The 12,139-nt window shown below is 33.0% G+C and overlaps 1 protein-coding gene across 4 annotated transcripts in view; it reads left to right on the forward strand.

Moving 5' to 3' along the window:
• The first annotated feature begins 2,220 nt into the window (after positions 1-2,220).
• The window catches only part of LOC132715636 (protein tyrosine phosphatase domain-containing protein 1-like), a 57,016-nt gene continuing 47,097 nt past the window's right edge, over positions 2,221-12,139 (forward strand). For 2 of the 4 annotated variants that reach the window (XM_060698669.1, XM_060698673.1), the window contains exon 1: positions 2,221-2,343. The gene's annotated coding sequence lies outside the window, so the exon portion shown is untranslated. Of the gene's footprint in view, positions 2,344-10,773; positions 10,894-12,139 lie in introns of all 4 variants that reach the window. The other 2 variants (XM_060698671.1, XM_060698672.1) reach the window with 2 other exon arrangements.

The raw sequence follows: 12,139 nt of genomic DNA on the forward strand, positions 1-12,139 counted from the left end.
TTGGGCTTTTAATTAAACAAATTATTTGATAAATTATGATTAAACATGATCATATTTAAAGTTAAATCATTTTATATCCCTGGTTATTGCATTTGAATGTTAAAAAGTAGTTTGGGACCAGAAGTGTCGTTTCCCTTTTGAAAATTAATTAAGAAATTGAATATATTTGCAAGAGTTCTCTCCCTTACATCAATCTAAATTATAAATTCCACCAATTCAACAATATTATTTCAAAGTAATATAAGAAACACGGTGCATATCGATCCATATCGGTACCCTCTTTGCGAAATCTGCTCAAACGGTACCCTCTTTGTACATGCACAGGTCATTCTCTGCTAAAAACAAACCAGCGATGGATAACAATCCAGTAAAATTTCATTGTAATAAGGAAAGGAGGTATGACACGTAGAAAAGATGTATACCACGGAACACTAGAATGTTTTATTTATGTGCTGATTTGTCATGTGCCCGTTTTTCATGTACTGCAACTTCACAATAAGCTACAAAAAATCGACATGTCTTGCCTCGCCCATCACCTCGACATATTTTTCGGGCTGAAATGAACCAGTGGCTTGATTATATATGCATCATACACATTTAGTATGTTCATTTACATATCATCTTTGGACAAATGGCAGTATATTGTCAAAAATAAATGTAAAATTCATAAAAACACCCTAGTTTCGGTTTTGCAGCGGCACGGGCTACCTCTAATCATTTGAATTTTTATATCACAGGTACCCTCTCATTTTTTTAAACATAGGTACCCTCAAGGCACGACATATGCTTTTATTTGCGTTAATCGTTAAGTATGTAATATTTCTTACTTTTATGCAAATATTACATACTTAACGATTAACGCAAATAAAAGCATATAACGTGCATTGAGGGTACCTATGTGTTAAAAAATGAGAGGGTACCTGTGATATAAAAATTCAAATGAAGAGAGGTAGCCCGTGCCGCTGCAAAACCGAAACTAGGGTGCTTTGTGAATTTTACATTTGTTTTTGACAATACACTGCCATTTGTCCAAAGATGATATGTAAATGAACATACTAAATATGTATGATGCATTTAATCAAGCCACAGGTTCATTTCAGCCCGAAAAGTATGTCGAGGTGATGGGCGAGGCAAGACCTGTTGATTTTTTGTAGCTTATTGTGAAGTTGTAGTACATGAAAAACGGGCACATGACAAATCAGCACATAAATAAAATATTCTAGTGTTCCGTGGTATACATCTTTTCTACTTGTCATACCTCCTTTCCTTATTACAATGAAATTTTATTGGATTGTTATCCATCGCTGGTTTGTTTTTAGCAGAGCATATACAAAGAGGGTACCGTTTGAGCAGATTTCGCAAAGAGGGTACCGATATGGATATGCTCGTGTATACCCGATTTTTCAAATGTCACGAAGTTCATGTGATAACTCAAAATATGTCCTGGAGTTCTTATGATCGGTAGTGATCGGTATATAAAGATCATACATTTCGGGTTCATGGGTGTGAGGGGTATCCCGGTTATATACTTGTTGTTTATGGTATAAAATGATACAAATTACTTAGCCGCTTCTTGGGGGAAGCCCAACTATTCACTTAGAGGCACTTATAACCCGACATTTACATTTTTCGATATTAATTGGTTATTTGTGAACGAATTTTGTTCAACTTCGGACCATACATTGTATTTATGTAAAAATAAATAAATCGTATGACAAATTAAAAGAAAAAAAATGAAATATAGATAGATCAGATCATCTAAGCTATTAATTTTATGAAAACAGTTTTCATGATAATTAGCATAAATATTGAGGCGGGTAGGCATGATGCTTGCATGTCTTAGCTATACTTAGCAGATGCTCTGTACTTATGATTATTTGTTGTTGTTTTTTTTAATATAAATATTAAAGGCGTTTTGAGCTCGAACGAATCGTTAATGTTGCGAATCTTTACATTACCGAGCTCCACACCCCAAGTGGCTATGTCAGAGTAAAATAGGTGTTTTAAAGGTAATATAAAATAATATTAACATATTATGTATACAGTACCTTGTTAGATAATAAATAAATAGATAGATATATACGTATACATTTATTTTTAATACGAACTTTATCTAACTTATCTACATTTGGTAAAAGCGTTATACCCGGTACATACATAATGTTCAACGCTCAGCAACATGTGTAAAGAACCGTAAAAAGACATACGTGTCGAATATTACTGTATAGCTTTTGACGGTATCGAGTGATCTCCCATTGTAAATATTTGGTTGTAGCAACAGTTTTTATATTCATGTGAACAGGAAGGTAATTCTTGATAAATTTCATCAGAAAGGAGACCATGGTAAAATTATATGTTTTGTTTGATTGAATGTTGCTATCTGCGAGACCATATGATATGAAAATGCCCATACATTCATCTAAAATTAGCACATAGAATTTTCGTTCTCAATGATTTTATTTGCTTTACTAGGATTCTTCGTATACATAAGATCTACTGTACAGAAAATTTGTTTTTTTTTGTTTTAACTTTTATTTAAAACCCGGTACAAGTCAACCCTTGCTCAAGTCAATCCGGTCTCAAATAATGAGTCAAATTATCTCGCCCCCAAGTCAAATTATTTGATTTGGTAGCAAGACACTTCACCCCCTAGTCCAATATATTAGACGTTACAGGCTTGTTATAGTTTTTGTCGGTCAAGCCTGACGTCTAATAGTTATTGCTCAAAAACGCATAGCATCAAAAAAAAATAAAAAAATGTCTATTGTCTTGCCTTTCAAGCTTTATTCAAAAGCTTATCATATTTTCTTTCAATTTCATGCTCAATCATACACAAAAACTTTCAAACGATGTACTTATCAATTTAAAATAAAATATAAACATCAATCTATTTTTGTCTATCAGGCATACTGGTTAAGCAAGGTGCTTTACAGATTGATACCAAATTTTTGAACGGAAAAATATATTCGAACACACTGACGGTGCATGGGCAATTATTTCGTTAAAAAAATATTCCGTTAGATTGTTCTGACTCAGTTAAACGCTTGCATTTGAATTAGCCAATCAGATTGCGCGCACTTTACGGCCGCCATTTGTTTATCGGCTGTAAAAGGAATTGAAATACATGAGAGGATTTAATCATGATTTTTCGAAGGTATTTATTTTTTAGTTTTGTTCATAAATAGGTCAAAAATTATGTAAATACACGCTGTCTTCATTGTTTTTCGTTCCGCCCGATTTTCTGGCGGAACATGCTATGGGTTTTTGAGCAATTTCGATATGACGTTGCTTTGCCCAGAAGCAAAAATATCTCAAAGCGACGTCATATTTATAGGACTATTCACCCCCCAGACACTTCACCCCTCATATTTTGAAGACACTTCACCCCTCAAGACACTTCACCCCCCAAAATCAGTAAGACACTTCACCCCTCATCCAATTTTTTTCTAAAAAGTAAATAAGCTAACAACATAATGCTTTTTATAGATTCCCGGACAATCCCCCTCCCGGACGATTCCCCTTCCATATTATTTTCACAACCCGGACATTTCCCCTCTCGTTATTTTAATAGGGTGGACTTTTCCCCTCCCGTTAATTTTACAGGGCGGACAATTCCCCTCCCGTTATTTTAGCAGAGCGGACAATTCCCCTCCCGTTTTTTTGGCAGAGCGGACAATTCTCCTCCCGTTTTTTTCACAGAGCGGAATGTGACATTATACGGCCCTTAATCATAACCGCCACTGTGTATAAAAAAAATCTATAACCATTCTTATTAAAGATGACAGTTTTTACTCTTAACAACAAACTGTTAAAGATTGGAACTTTTAAGAAGCATTATTTCACTAAAGGTGACATTATACCGCCTTTAATCATTGCCGCCGCTGCTTAAGATAAGCAAACTGTCAATAAAAAATCTTTAATCAATGATGCCCTTAATTAAATGTGTCCTTGATTGCAAAACCAATTATTTACAATTCTTTTACCGCTGCAGAAATCACGGTGCATATCCATATCGGTACCCTCTTTGCGAAATCTGCTCAAACGGTACCCTCTTTGAAAATGCACAGGTCATTCTCTGCTAAAAACAAATCAGCGATGGATAACAATCCAGTAAAATGTCATTGTAATAAGGAAAGGAAGTATGACACGTAGAAAAGATGTATACCACGGAACACTATAATGTTTTATTTATGTGCTGATTTGTCATGTGCCCGTTTTTCATGAACTGCAACTTCACAATAAGCTACAAAAAATCGACATGTCTTGCCTTTAAAATAAACAATATTATAACATATATATGTTCAACAGCCACGGGAGGGAAATTGTCCGCTCTGACAACAGCGGGAGGGGAATTGTCCGCTCTGCTAAAATAACGTGAGGGGAATTGTCCGCCCTGTAAAATTAACGGGAGGGGAATTGTCCGCCGTAAAAAAAATAACGGGAGGGGAAATGTCCGGGTTGTGAAAAAACATTCAAATTTACTGGGAGGGGAATCGTCCGGGAGGGGAATTGTCCGGATACCCTTTTTGTATCATATGCTTATTTTAATTATTATTTGATTAATAATTTTTTTATTAAAGGACAATTTACAGACATTTCTAAGAGTAAATTTTTGTTTAGTAAATATACTAAATAATTCAGGAACAAATAACACATGTAATAATTTCTTTAGATCATTTACATATAACATGCAATAAAACAACATTTTACTGGTTCAAAAAACCACATTCTTATAAACGTCCATTTGTTATCATTTGTTTAGCATAACTACTTTACCTTCATTACCTTTTTCTACTCAAGAAAAATATTAATAATTATCATTGCAAGATAAAAATATGATTCATGATATCAAGGGAATGTGTGTTTTCAAAGAAAGTGGCTAGCCGTTTCCTGTTTTATGGTATTATCGTGGGCCTAAGCCTAATAAGGACTAAACTTGGTTGGATAATTTTTATAAAACATTTTGGTACAGTATTATATGCCAAAAGTTCTAGCCATATCATAAGAATCACATAAGGCTTTCCTGTACGCACTGTTGAGGCGCCATACAGCATTATTTTAATAACAAATAAATGCAATGATGAAGTTAGTGACTTGCATGAATTAAATTAAATTTTCACAAAGAATGATATGATGATATTTATTTTTCTAAATAAATTTACAGATGATAGTTGAAAAAAATAAATGAAGGAAAATATCACCTGAAAAAATAATAATTAAATTTAATACAATATACTGTGAAAATCCATTTTAGGACTGAATTTTTAAAACTGATATTGGGGCTGGATTCACCAATTTTGGGGCCACATTGACCAACAGTAAATAATGTGGTGTCGGATTAACAGATTGTTGGGTTGGATTAACCCTTTTTTGGGCCTGGATTGACTTGGGGCCAGGTTGACTAATTCTTTAAAACCATTATAAAGAATGGAATTTTACCACATTGATTTTGGGTTCTTAATACACTAGGTACTACCTGTTACTTAAACAAACTCAAAATTAAACTTTTGAAAAGAAATTGTCTTCAAAGTGTCGCATTATCAGGGCTCTACATTGACACAGAGATCCGTTTTGACTCGTGAAAATCATGAAATGCACAAATTTGATACGTGATAAAATCTGCACAAGAGTCAATTTGCCACATGGCATTTTCAGCCATGCAATAATAATTACCTTAAATCCACCCCTAATCCATCAGAGCCCAGAATCATCCTACAGGTATATAGCATACCAGTAAAGATAATTTTTTATATTTATACATTTAATCAGAAAAGCTGCTGCTTATTTTATTCTTACACAGTAAAGATGCAGTTCATTTTTTTTTATTAGCTCACCTTGCACAAAGTGCAGGTGAGCTTTTAGGATGGCCAACCAAATGGCGTCCGGTGTCCGGCGTCCGTCCACATTTTATTCAAACGACATCTTCTACAATACCACTTGGCCAATATTAATGAAACTTGGCAGGAATACTCATTGTATGAAGCTCTATCAAGATTGTTCAAAGAATGCCATTCCATGCTAAACTCTGGTTGCTATGGCAACTAAAAGAAAAAACTTCAAAGTTCTTATACTTCAAAATGGAAAGGGCTAGAGCTTAGATATTTCTCACAAGGCATTAGCTTGTTAGTTCCTACAAAGTATATTCAAATTATGGTCTAAAGTTGAAAATTGGTCTCTATTTTGGGAGTTGAAGGGTTTTTTTATTGCAAGATTATATAGACTTTCTTTGTAGGGATAAATTGAGACAGTGTATCTTGTATTTTTTGTCTCAACAGACATTGTTATGGAGATTTTTCTTTTAAAGCATAAGAAGGATGAAAAGTTTGTTGAATGTGAATGTTCATTCAAAACAGAGTTGATCAGAATAGCACAAATTTGAGAGCTACAGTGAAGTTGATTTCCCCATTCAATAATGGATTCTTCCATTAATTTCGTAATATCATCAGAAAGGAAGACTGTGTCATTTCCGAAATACAATGTAAAATATTTCGGTTCTTGACAATGACTTGGACATTTTATTGTGTATGAAATTGCACAAAGAAACGAAAGTGAACAAAAAATGTTGTTTTTTTTCCCACAAAAATTAGTTGATTAAGATAAAAGTTTAATTTACCGTACAGATATTACATTTTTTATCCTTCCGGTTTGCGGGAAAAATCATATAGCTACACCGCACCTACTGATGAACGAATTATGTCATAATATTTCATTCTGATACGATTCAAATCATTAAATAATGCATACCAGCAGTCAGTCTATAAAAAAATTGCCTCAGAAAACATCTGTATCAACCTGACCTCGAGTTGAGATTATAAATTATACTAAACCGGAAGTACATGACGAAACGTCCGCCAATCAAGAAAATTGAAAAATTTTGTAACATAAACTCGTATTTCATAACAAAGAAGTGAAGATGAATACAATTATAGGTGTGCTTCGTTGAAACAGGTATTTTGTTAACTATTTGTTAAGTAGTAAGGCATGACATTCTGTATTTATGTAAATATCACCTCCCGACGTCCCGTGTTATGATTTATAAAATTATACATGTACACATGTGTTATTGACCTCAATAAATGTTAGTGAAAATGGAAAAATAATTATGGCAATTATCCATGGTGCTAGTAATACTTAATTATCTTTATCATTTTGTTAACTTAGCAAGAAAAATACGTAATTTTAAAATAACTTAACCTCACAATATTATCAATTTATACTTGAAAATCTTCTCAAACAGTAATTTTTGAATTCATTATTGAAACATGAAGATGGTTCATGTAGAGATTAAAAGAGAAGAAAAAACTGAAATGACTCATGAAAATTTTGGTCAAACAGTCTGCCACGTGAAATTCTTTCCTTCCTGAGATCCCTGCTGTTTGTTGTTGTTGTTCTTGTTTTTAGAAAGGGTTTTCTAAATTATGATAAACCACAGATGCTTGGACCAACATGATACCCCTGAGTAAACACTATCAAAAAATATTTTGATATTTAAACACTAATGGGATATCTGTTACAACTATAATACTGGTTTTCGGAAAAAAAATCATATATGAAAAAAAAATACTGTTTACCATCCTGTATTGAGGCTTGATTCTGGGCAGGCAGGCGAATTGATTGGGCTATTTTTCGTAACAGTTTTCTCAACAACTACTTACCAGAGCCTCATGATATTTAGTATGCAGCATTAACACATTGTCCCATACCATGAGATTCGATTTTAGGTCTGTCGCTCATCCACTTCATGTTTACTGACTAAGTTAAATTCATAATAATGGTCAATGGTACGAATTTTTCGTAACAATTTTCTCATTAGTTTAATTCATAATAATGGTCAATGGTACGAATTTTTTGTAACAATTTTCTCAGCAACTACTTATTACAGCCTCTTGATGTTTGGTATACAACATTGATATGATTTCAGGTATGTTGCTCATCCACTTTCAGTTTTCTGACCTAGTGAAATTTTCGGCATTAATTGTAAATGGAAGGAAATTTCCGTAACAGTTTTCTTAGCAACTACATATCACAGCCTCTTGAAATTTGGTATTGTGACTGCAAAGTTCAGGTCTATCGCTTATCCTCTTCCTGTTTACTGATTTAGTTAAATGTTCGATATGAATGGTCAATGGTAGGAAATTTTTGTAACATCACAGCCTCATGAGTCATGTTATTTTGTATACAAATGCAACCCGGCCATTTTTGTCTTTGACCCATTTTTATTAAGTATTATCCAAATTTGTACTTAGTCTTGTTAATTATGATGTCATTGTTAAAATTTTCATGATGTAAACACGCCACAGGGAGTGTATTTTTTAGCAACCTGTACTTTAAAGAAAAGAAAAAAGAGGTATTTCTATACACTTGTTTGCATTCCTGTTGCTGTCGGCCAAAAATACATTACATTTGACACTAACCTTTAAATGACATTAAAGAAATTTATAAACCTGTTGTTTTTTTTTAAAAAGAAAAATACTTTATAAGATCTATTTCTTAAGGTGAGCGATATAGGGCCATCATGGCCCTCTTGTTTTTTTTTTGTTGCCTTTTTGGGGGGGGTGGGGGGAGGAAGGGGTATACAGTTGAACTTTGTTCGCTCAAACTCCGAGGGCCTGTGCAAATTTGTTCGAGAGATCGGTAGTTCGAGCCAACCGAGGTCGAACTATTATTACATTGATCATATGCCTAAAGGTTTATAGCATACATTGGTCGAATGATAAATACATAAATATAATTTTTTGTTAGTACATTTGTTCGTCTATTATGTTACATTCAGAATTATTATCCCAGTGTTTTCAATTAAGTATTAACGGTATGTTGTGTTAATCTATATTCATGCATCTTGTAATTGGTTGAGTTCGATTGGGCAATCAGACCAAACTTGTTGAACAATGTTCAAAATATATTTATATGTTTATAATGGGATTTTTTAATTTTAAAAAATAAATTAATGAAATATTTAAGAAAAAGTTTTACAGCACCATTTATTTGTAGTCATTTACTTAAATAAACACACGTACAAGTATCATTCTATAAATACATAACACTATTACAATTCACGTTACATGAACTACGGTTGTAATTAAAGCCGTCCGGATAAACGTCATTCTTTATTGACTTTTGCATATTTCACTTATTTCACAAGTTCTTTTCTTTTTATCGTTACCATAAACGGCAAATAAACAATATTATTGTAACAAACAAATCGGTTACAGCACCTCTTATTTTGTATCAATTAACCTTAATTGTCTTTGTCATAATCACGAGGTGTTAAAAACATGTGTCGCCGACTGTCATTTATTTAGGACATGTCTTCTTGTGTTCGACCGAAAAGGTGTGATTTTCACTATATATCTGCCGAAGGGACACGAGATCAGGTTCGAGAGTTCGAGCGATCGGTGTTCAAGCGATCCAAGGTAGAACAATATATATTATATAGGAATTTTGCCGGGACTGGGCAATGAGTTCCAGCGAAGGGAGGTATTCGAGCGATCCGAGTTCGAGCGAACGAAGTTTAACTGTATATACATTATAAGGCATTTTTTCCATGTTAAATATTATCAATTTAGACTTGAGAATCTACACAAAATGACCTCCAATACAGTAATTTTTGTAACTTAAAAATGATTCATGTAGTCAGATGACACTAGAGAAAAATGATTTGACTCGTGAAAATTTTTGCCAAATCCCAAAGAGTCTTTGACTTGTGAAATTCCGACCCTACTGAGGACCCTGATTATGAAAGAAAAAAATTGTGTAGACAACTTAATAAACTGGAATTTGTGTTTCAAAATATTTTAAAGTCGTGAATTGAAATTAATCTTTAACCCTTTCCCCCATGAGCATAATATTATTGTGAAAAATGGCCATTTTCACTGAAAAGCCTCCTCTTACAAGTTCAAACTGCTATGAAACTATGAAAAATGCTTCAATACTAATCAAACTTGGCACAAATGTTGACTGGACCATTGCCTTTGTAACGACATGCTCAGTCTTAAATTTCCTGTTACCATGGCAACGGGGGGGACATCTCAAAATTGCCAAAAATCACTATTTTGCCTCGATTTTTTCCATCAAAATTTATTTCAAAGTGCTGCAACTTCTCAAGGGATTGAGATAGAGTCAAAGGCTTTTCAGCGTTGGTTACATCTACCTCAGATCGCTCGAACACCGATCGCTCGAACTCTCGAACCTGATCTCGTGTCCCTTCGGCAGATATATAGTGAAAATCACACCTTTTCGGTCGAACACATTGGTTTTGATGTTCTTTCACTTTTGTATCATAGTCAAACATAAAAACACGTTCCCTGTTGTCACAATATGAAACCCCAGAAAAAAAGTAACCAATGAACGAGCATCTGAATATGAAATTTCTGTCGCTTTCCCTTTCTCTGCCGTCACAATAAGTAAACCCCAACAAAAATGAACCAATCAATGGGCATGCTCTGGAGTGCGGGTAACTAATGTTAACGCACTGTGCATGTATATGTATATGATTTAACTCTGACACATTTTCAACAGAAAGGTCCCCAAACTATGATACAATAATATATAAGATGATGGTCACTCTATCTGTAAAGACTGACATCTATGTATAATACAGTTTATAAAATCAGTAAGTCTTTAATATCCATGCAAGGTTGGTATAAAAGAAATGTAGGGCTGATATGACAGGAGTTTACAAGTTTAAATAATGTTTGGCAATGAAATGTACTTAAGTATAACAAATTGTATAATTAAGAAAATTATATATAAAAAAAATGTTACACACTCTAGTACATATATGGACTTACTGCAGTAGATAGATAAAGATGGATGGTAAAAGAAACCAACCAAATAACCAAGCTGCATTGCCAAATGGTTAACATATCAGACTAGTTTCCTCAAAACAAAAAGGTATCAAATATAGCAATTTTAAGAATGTAGTGTACTTTCTAGGATGATTTGTATTTGATATATTAAAATATATTGAAATATTTGTGAATTACATATAAGAAATTATTATTTATGTTTATTTCATTTTTTTCTAAAACATTTGTAATGATTTATTTTGATATCTGTGTGTATTTTGTGTTATTATTCATTTTAGGTATAATACCATAAAAAATTTCTAGTGCAATCCATTTGCAGATATAACTACCATTACATTAGTAATTTTTATAAGAAAATCATGCCTGAAATACCTCAGTTGATATAGGATGCAGTTATCCACATAATATTGATATAGTCAGTTGTCATTGCACAGATAAACATTTTCTGTTACACTTTGTAAGCATAATGGATTGGAGTGGGGGTTTTCTACCCATTCGGTCTGCTCAATTGGCAATTTTTAAAGGTGTGAAATCAAGTGATTTTTTTAAAACTTCAGTTTCAACAACTCTAATTACTTGTTTGAACTTTGAATAATTATTTACCTGATTTAATGAAGAAAAGAAACTTCTAGCAATTGAAAACAGGCCTGTTTGTTGCCTCTTTATAATGGAGGAAAGGAACAGACTGTAATGCAAACTTCTAACAATGTTCTAATTAATATTTATTTACATTTTTTTAAATAATAATATATATCACTCATTGATCCATAATGATATCAATTTTGCACAGAACCTAAATATTGATATGTTTCTGCTGGAATTGAATAGCAACATAGTTAAAGCTATATAAGTTAATCATATAGTATGTTATGAATGATGTATGCTTCATTGATAAATTAGGTTACTAAGTCATTGATAATTTATAACAAACACTGCATGCATTCATAATTTAATAATTGCCTATGTCACTAGCCTAGAGCTGGGCCACACTGCACTTTCTTATGAAGTCTTTTAGTATTCAGGTTATAAAATTTTTAAATGTACAGTATTAGTAAAGTCTATACAGAATCTATTTTAGTTCAATTATGTTGGAAGCTTCTAGACACACTCTTAAATTCATTCCTATAATGAACCGGCCAGTACTGAGCAATGAGTGCTCAGCTTGGGCAAGGAAACAAATTCAAACAATGTCTTGTCCCTGTCCAGGATTTAGGTGATGGAATCATTCAATGTCCAAATACACTATTAAAATGATTTAAACTTTAAATACACTGCTGTCCAAGTTGTTGTTTTTTTCATTTATTGTTTTGTTGAAGTAATTGGTATTTTTA

The sequence above is a fragment of the Ruditapes philippinarum genome, unplaced genomic scaffold, assembly GCF_026571515.1.
Source record: "Ruditapes philippinarum isolate M1 unplaced genomic scaffold, ASM2657151v2 ctg3310_1_1_1_1, whole genome shotgun sequence".
Classification (NCBI taxonomy): Eukaryota; Metazoa; Mollusca; class Bivalvia; order Venerida; family Veneridae; genus Ruditapes; species Ruditapes philippinarum.